Source organism: Lolium rigidum, chromosome 1 (genome assembly GCF_022539505.1).
Source record: "Lolium rigidum isolate FL_2022 chromosome 1, APGP_CSIRO_Lrig_0.1, whole genome shotgun sequence".
In the NCBI taxonomy this organism is placed as follows: domain Eukaryota; kingdom Viridiplantae; phylum Streptophyta; class Magnoliopsida; order Poales; family Poaceae; genus Lolium; species Lolium rigidum.
In genome coordinates, this window is record NC_061508.1 from 2,585,189 (window position 1) to 2,593,001 (window position 7,813).

At 44.3% G+C, this 7,813-nt stretch overlaps 2 non-coding genes and 1 pseudogene across 2 annotated transcripts; all 3 read right to left on the reverse strand.

Moving 5' to 3' along the window:
• Window positions 1-1,640: 1,640 nt before the first annotated feature.
• LOC124685492 lies at window positions 1,641-1,726 on the reverse strand. Its single transcript, XR_006997477.1, has one exon. It is a non-coding gene; the product is annotated as a small nucleolar RNA SNORD24 (small nucleolar RNA).
• Window positions 1,727-1,800: 74 nt separating this feature from the next.
• LOC124685504 lies at window positions 1,801-1,877 on the reverse strand (annotated as a pseudogene).
• Window positions 1,878-1,978: 101 nt separating this feature from the next.
• Window positions 1,979-2,060, reverse strand: LOC124685503. Its single transcript, XR_006997490.1, has one exon. It is a non-coding gene; the product is annotated as a small nucleolar RNA R12 (small nucleolar RNA).
• Between the last annotated feature and the right edge of the window lie 5,753 nt (window positions 2,061-7,813).

Consider the following 7,813-nt stretch of genomic DNA (forward strand, 5'->3'; position numbering starts at 1 on the left):
TATGGCAAGCTCAAATTGAACGAGAAATGGCGGTTGACGCGTTTGTCGCTGTCCAAGGGGAAGGGCGTCATTGATTTGGACGCGCCGCTAGCAACTTCGACAGGGCGTCCTACTGGCAACAAGGCTGCCAAGGCCGCCTTGGCCGACGCTGCGTCGTGTGAGAAGACGCAGGCGTCGATCACGAAATGCCTCGCCGACGTCTCCTCATCCTTTCTCTCCCGTGACAAGAAGGCCGACGAAAGGTGGGCCGAGCTGCTCAAGAGGCAAGAGGAGAAGTTGGAGCTCAAGAAACGCAGGGACGAGGGAATGTCTCCCCAAATGCGAGCAGCACACAACTTCTTCAAAGGCCAGATCCTCGACGACATCGAAGCCAAAATGGCGGCGGCCGACGCTACCGCCGACGCGGCGGCCCTGGCAGCGCAGCAAGAGCCGGCTGACGCATCTTCTACTGCTACACATGAGGCCTCAGCGTCGGCGACGGAGCATACACAACAACGGGTAGATTGCGACAAGGTCATCGTGATCGACGGGCCTACATCAACTTAGGATACGTCGCCGTCGCCCAACCCCTTCTTCTAATATGATCGCGCACCCAGTACTTTGATCACCGCTAGTCTGATCGCAACGATCCGGCGGGAACAATCTTTTTTGAATGCAACTATTTAAATTGATTGGGGGACGCCACTAGGGAGCAACGTTCCCTAAACGCGGCACAAACAAAACACATCCCCAAACGCTCGATCCGGCGCGGTTTAAGGGACGCGACTGGAGATGGCCAAGAGGAGTGGGACGCCAACATTCTCTATTGAGAAGATGATGTAATTGTTGAGATTACAGCAAGTTGGTCTCAGCTTCATTGCGTTGTGTACAAGTCTCATGGTGATTCCGCCCACATCTCAACAACAAAAGGCAAAATCAATTCATACGTGTCCATTTTAAGTAAAAAACTTTAGATACTTTTACTGGATTTTTTTTAGCGAAGTTCAAATTTTTGGATCTAATTGAGGCTGATCTTGTATGAAACGAATTGAAGGGTGTAATCAGGAAAATCAGATGGTTATCCAAGCTGGGCAACTTGTGGACAACACAGATGTTCAAGACAACCACGTTTCAGTTAAGTTTAAATATCAGACACAACACAAGAGCAGCACACAACAGTTCTTCTGGTCTTTGTTCTGAAATATAAGGATTTTGGAAAGCTAGCAGGCTATCAAACCAAATAAGTCGGTCTCAAATATGGTTAATTTTCTTTTTCGAAAAAAATTATATTGAAACTGTGTGGCCGAATAACCAGACATTGCATGGCAGAGGCATCGAGACCATCTCGGGTGATCGTAGCACACATCTGGCTACGCAGTGTATCCGTAGGGAAGGCAGCAGAACGCATCCGGCTCGCCTGCTTCCGACGCTGCTCGTGAGACTTCTGTACAAACGGTTAACGAAGTTGAGTCCGTTTGAGTTACGATGTAAAAGTACACTAGTTAATTTTTTCCTTGCTGCACTGATTACAATTAACAATTTGGACTACAATCTAAATAACGCAGATTCATCTTCACCCTTCAGGAATCTGACACTTTGCTGTCATTGCTGCATTTCACTACAAACTAGTATTAGCAATAAACAGACTATTTAACATCCATGGCCTCAGAGATCTTGGTGGTTGTGGTCATCAGATAGGGCTCTTGCCCAATCAAGAGTAGCAAATATTTTGATAACATCACTGGCCAGGAAAATAAAAGACGATCAAATAGAAAAAGAAAATCCATGATAGGAACGACTAGATGGAACTAAAGCATGATCTTGAGTCAGAAGTAGCTGGTTAGAGATCTCATATTGTAAATCAAAGGGAATCCGAATGATTTCTTCTTCATCCTCATCATGCTATTTTGACAAAATCCATCTACTCCAAACAAATCAAGAGAAGACAAAATGATTCATTTCCCAATATCAGACCTAACAGATGGCCAGTGGCTTGTTCTTGGGTCAGAAGTAGCTGGTTTGAGATCTCATATTTGTTACAAATCAATGGGAATCCGAACGATTTTCTTCGTCATGCCTAAATACGCCACGGGACAAAATAATCAACGCCAGACAAATCAAGAGGAAACCATTTGTTTGCAGAAAAATTTACCTACTTTGTCACCGGCAAATCCTGGATAAACAGAGGAGGGCCGGAGCTTAAAAAGCAGGCGGGGAGAACTAGGAAAGTGTCCTCCCCTTTGGTTCGATCTCGCCTAAGGATAGATTCCTCGCCGCATATAAGCAGCGAACAATTGCAATTTTAGGCCAAGAAACAGAGAACAACAAGAAAAGGGCAAATAAACGATACAGATCAAGAAACTCGGAGAGGAATGCAGCAAATGAACCCTAGTTCCGTAGAAGCTGCGATGTGGAAGGGAGGCGGCGGCGATGGAAGACGAAGGCTTCAGGGTCCTGTATTTGTAGGCGTTCTGGCTGGTTGTGATGGGAGTATTGGGTTAGGGTTTGGACTTCCCACGCACTGATGGGCCTAGTGTCTACGTTAGATACGGCCCATGGATGAAACGCTGTACTCGTAACTGTTGGAATTTCGCTAAAAAAAATGGTAATTGATGGAATGGGCCATCACTGGACTTCCACTACAGAAGTAGAACATCAAATAATCATTTTTACTCAAACCGCGATTCGGAAAAAATTCTGGTTTGGTGGTTGAATTTTTACCCTAGGCGATCTAGGATTTTACTACTCTACTCCGCTGGTGATCCGTCTATGGCGTGAGTTTTTCTCTTTTCCACAACTTGTAATCAGTCTCAATGTCGTGTTCTTGTCTCAGGATTGTGTTCGGGCTGATAAAGGGACAACTAATCTGCTTGCCTGGCCTTGACGCTTTCTCTGCTGATTGGGGTACTGGGCGAGGTGTTGCACGATCGTTTGGAGAGGGCATTATGTTGGTTTCTGGTGGAAGCTCGAGTTCTGCAAAGCGGGAGGATGATGGTGACGAGGCTTTGGCTCGGGCGCCGGGAAATCTGGAGCTGAGGGAGGGGGAGCTAGATGACGTATACATTGGGGAGCAGGAACTTGTGAATATGAAGAAGGCTATATGGCTTGCAGTTGCACGTGTGCACACGAAGAAGCCTTTTTGCACGAAAGCCCTCTTTTAGACGATGCGCTTTGTGTGGGGGCTAGCGAACGACCCTGAGCTTCGCTAAGTTGACGAAAATATGTACACATTAAGTTTTTTTGTATGGGAGATTGGAACAAGGTCATGAACGGACCATGACTGTTTCGAAAGTTGGTAGTAGTGATCGCTAAGTACGATGGCCTATGTGACCCAGCTGATGTTGTGCTGGATCGAACGGCGGTGTGGGCACAAATATATTCTATCCCGAAGCTATACAATGTGGTGAAAAACCCTACATATATCTCGCAGTTCAGACCTATTACCTTGTGCAATGTGGGGTTTAAAATAGTATCCAAAGTACTTGCGAACCGACTGAAGAGGATTCTCCTGGGAGTTGTTTCTTTAGAATAGTCTGCGTTTGTTCTTGGTCGCCTCATTAATGATAATGTAATCATGGCATATGAATGCTTGCATTTTATGAAGGCTAATAGGATTAAAGAACTCACAAAGTGCTTTAAAATTGGATACGATGAAGGCGTATGATCACCTAGAATGGTATTATCTGGAATCTATCATGAAGAAGCTTGGCTTTACCCCGAGGTTTGTTGATACGATGATGAGGGGGGTTCGATCAATATCTTTCTCGGTTTTATTTAATGGAGCACCTACAGAGAGTTTTAAATCGACAAGGGACCCAATATCTCCTTAATTGTTTATCTTGGCTGGAGAGGGCCTATCATGTTTACGGAAGCATGCTATGAGTTTAGGTGCTCTTATACAAGTGGAAAACACAGCTCCAAGGGTTAATCATCTCCTTTTGCGGACAATTGTATCCTCTTTTGTAAGGTCAAGGTTGATGATGATGCTAATATGAGAGAAGTTTTTCATGCTTATTGTAGTGCCTCAGGACAGCGCATTAATAATGAGAAGTCATCTATTTTCTTCGGAAAGGGATGCTCTGGAAATGTTAGAAACAATATTAAGCAAGTCCTGCAAGTACCAAATGAATCTCTTAACGACAAGTATCTGGGCTTACCACCTGACGTTGGTCGATCCAAAAATGGGGACTTGAAAGATAGAATCTGGAAGTGTGTGCAAGGTTGGATGGAGAGGATTTATCGGGAGGAGGAAAGGGTGTATTAATAAAATCGGTGTTGCAAGCCGTTCCCACATATTCAATGGCTCTTTTAAAACTTCCCAAGGGCTTATGCGATCATATAACTTCTATAGCTCGGAAGTTTTGGTGGGGGCAGGGGTAAGAATGGAGAAAGGAAAGCGGCATGGGTTTCTTGGAATACGATGACCATGCCGAAGTATAGAGGTGGTCTTGTTTTTCGTGACATGGAATTATTCAACCTTGCATTATTGGCTTGACAAGTTTGGAGAATATTGAATGATCCTGAAACTCTCAGTGCTAGGATTTTGAGAGCATTGTATTTCCCAAATGAGTGTATCCTTAACGCAACTATGGGTTCTAATCCGTCCCAAATCTGGTGCAGTCTGTGCGAAGGGAAGGACATCCTCCAGAAATATGGGAGCAAAATTGAATACCTAGAGACTTTAGCCTTCGACCTGTGTGTAGCACGTCAAGGGAGCCACCGAGATTGGTTTCATCCTTAATTGACACAGCAACAAGCACATGGAATGTAACCGAATTGGAGAAACATCTTATTCCAATGGATGTGGAAGCAATTGCTCAAATCCCAATCAGTTATGTACCACAAGCAGGTTTCTGGGCCTGGCACTATGATCGAAGCGGAGTGTTTTTCAGTTCGTTATGCATACAAAATGATATCTGAAACAAAACGACATCGAGAGATGGTCGAGCCGATGTGTCTAACCAGGATCGAGAGGAGGCGTGGTGGAAAATGTTGTGGAAGATGAAGGCAGGGCCGGGTTTGGTAAACAGAGGAAAATAAACGACAGTAGCATCCAGCGATAAACTCGATCGTCCACGTCTCGCCCAATCGCTGAACTCCCAGTTTCAGAGATCGCTGGCACAATGCCTTGCAGATTTTTTCTTTCTTCGATCGATCTCTCGTGCTCAAGCCCTGCTCGTGTGATACGTCTCCAACGTATCGATAATTTCTTACGTTCCATGCTACATTATTGATGATATCTACATGTTTTATACACATTATATGTCGTATTTACGCATTTTCTGGAACTAACCTATTAACAAGATGCCGAAGTGCCGCTCTCGTTTTCTGCTGTTTTTGGTTTCGAAATCCTAGTAACGAAATATTCTCGGAATTGGACGAAATCAACGCCTGTGTTCCTATTTTGCCCGGAAGCATCCGGAACACCCGAGAGTCGCCAGAGGGGGGCCACACAGGCCCCAGATGATAGGGTGGCGCGGCCCACCCCCTGGCCGCGCGACCCTATGGTGTCGTCGCCCCTTCGACCTTCTGACGCTGCCCTTTCGCCTATATAAAGCCCCTGCATCGAAAACCCTTAAGGAATAAGCCACGGTACGAGAAAAGTTCCAGAGCCGCCGCCATCGCGAAGCCAAGATCTGGGGGACAGGAGTCTCTGTTCCGGCACGCCGCCGGGACGGGGAAGTGCCCCCGGAAGGCTTCTCCATCGACACCGCCTGCCATCTCCACCGCCATCTTCATCACCGCTCGTCTGCTCCCATGAGGAGGGAGTAGTTCTCCATCGAGGCTCGGGGCTGTACCGGTAGCTATGTGGTTAATCTCTCTCCTATGTACTTCAATACAATGATCTCATGAGCTGCCTTACATGATTGAGATTCATATGAGCTTTGTATCGCTACTAGTTATGTGCTACTCATGTGATGTTATTAAAGTAGTCTATTCCTCCTGCATGGTGTAAAGGTGACTAGTGTGTGCACCGTGTGGTTCTTGTCGTAGATTATGATCATGATCTCTCGTAGATTGTGGAGTTAATTATCATTATGATAGTATTGATGTGATCTATTCCTCCTTTCATAGTGTAATGTGGACGAGTGTGTGCGCTATGTTAGTTCTTGGTTTATTTTGCAATGATCTATTATGCTCTAAGGTTACTTAAACATGAATATCGAATGTTGTGGAGCTTGTTAACTCCGGCATTGAGGGTTCGTGTAATCCTACGCAACGAATGATGTTCATTATCAAACAAGAGTGTATGTAGCACATATGAGAAGAAGTATTTATTATGCGATCAATGTTGAGAGTGTCCACTAGTGAAAGTATGATCCCTAGGCCTTGTTTCCAATACCGCAAACACCGTTTATTTACTCGTTCTATTGCATGTTTACTTGCTGCCATATTTTATTCAGATTGCTATTACCACTCATATACATCCATACTACTTGTATTTCACTATCTCTTCGCCGAACTAGTGCACCTATACATCTGACAAGTGTATTAGGTGTGTTGGGGACACAAGAGACTTCTTGCTTTGTGATCGCAGGGTTGCTTGAGAGGGATATCTTTGACCTCTTCCTCCACGAGTTCGATAAACCTTGGGTGATCCACTTAAGGGAAAACTTGCAGCTGTTCTACAAACCTCTGCTCTTGGAGGCCCAACACTGTCTACAAGAATAGAAGCACCCGTAGACATCAAGCACTTTTCTGGCGCCGTTGCCGAGGAGGAAAGGTAAAAGGTACTCACACTCCGGATCTCGGCTACTAAGCTATTTTCCGGCGCCGTTGTAAGTACTCGAAGCTATTTCCTTTAGACTCGCAATTGCGACATTTGGTTTCTTGTTTACACTAGTTAGGCATAATGGACAACAATGAGCTTCTTATTCTATTTCCTGATTTAAGACATGGATGGTTTGATGCGAAAATTAAAAAACCCATGGAACATATTAATATGAATGCTTTGAACACTATTGTTGCTAATGCTATGGAAAATTCTAAGCTTGGGGAAGCTGGCTTTGATGAGCATGATATTTTTAGTCCCCCAAGCATTGAGGAGAAAATTTACTTTGATGATACTTTGCCTCCTATATTTGATGATGAAAATAATAATGATAGCTACTTTGTTGAATTTGCTCCCACTACAACTAATAAAATTGATTATGCCTATGTGGAGAGTAATAATTTTATGCATGAGACTCATGATAAGAATGCTTTATGTGATAGTTATATTGTTGAGTTTGCTCATGTTGCTACTGAAAGTTATTATGAGAGAGGAAAATATGGTTGTAAAATTTTTCATGTTACTAAAACACCTCTCTATGTGCTGAAATTTTTGAAGCTACACTTGTTTTATCTTCCAATGCTTGTTACTTTGCTCTTCATGAACTTGTTTATTTACAAGATTCCTATGCATGCATAGGAAGCATGTTAGACTTAAATTTGTTTTTAATTTGCCTCTTGATGCTCTCTTTTGCTTCAAATACTATTTCTTGCGGGTGCATCACCAAAACTGCTGAGCCCATCTTAATGGCTATAAAGAAAGAACTTCTTGGGAGATAACCCATGTGTTATTTTGCTACAGTACTGATGGCGTGTAACTCACACGTTCGTTGGGAACCCCAAGAGGAAGGTATGATGCGCACAGTAGCTAGTTTTCCCTCAGAAAGAAACCAAGATTTAATCGAACCAGTAGGGAGCCAAGAAGCACGTTGAAGGTTGATGGTGGCGAAATGTGATGCGGCGCAACAACAGGGATTCCGGCGCCAACGTGGAACCCTGCACAACACAGCCCAAGTACTTTGTCCCAACGAAACAGATGAGGTTGTCAATCTCACCGGCTTGC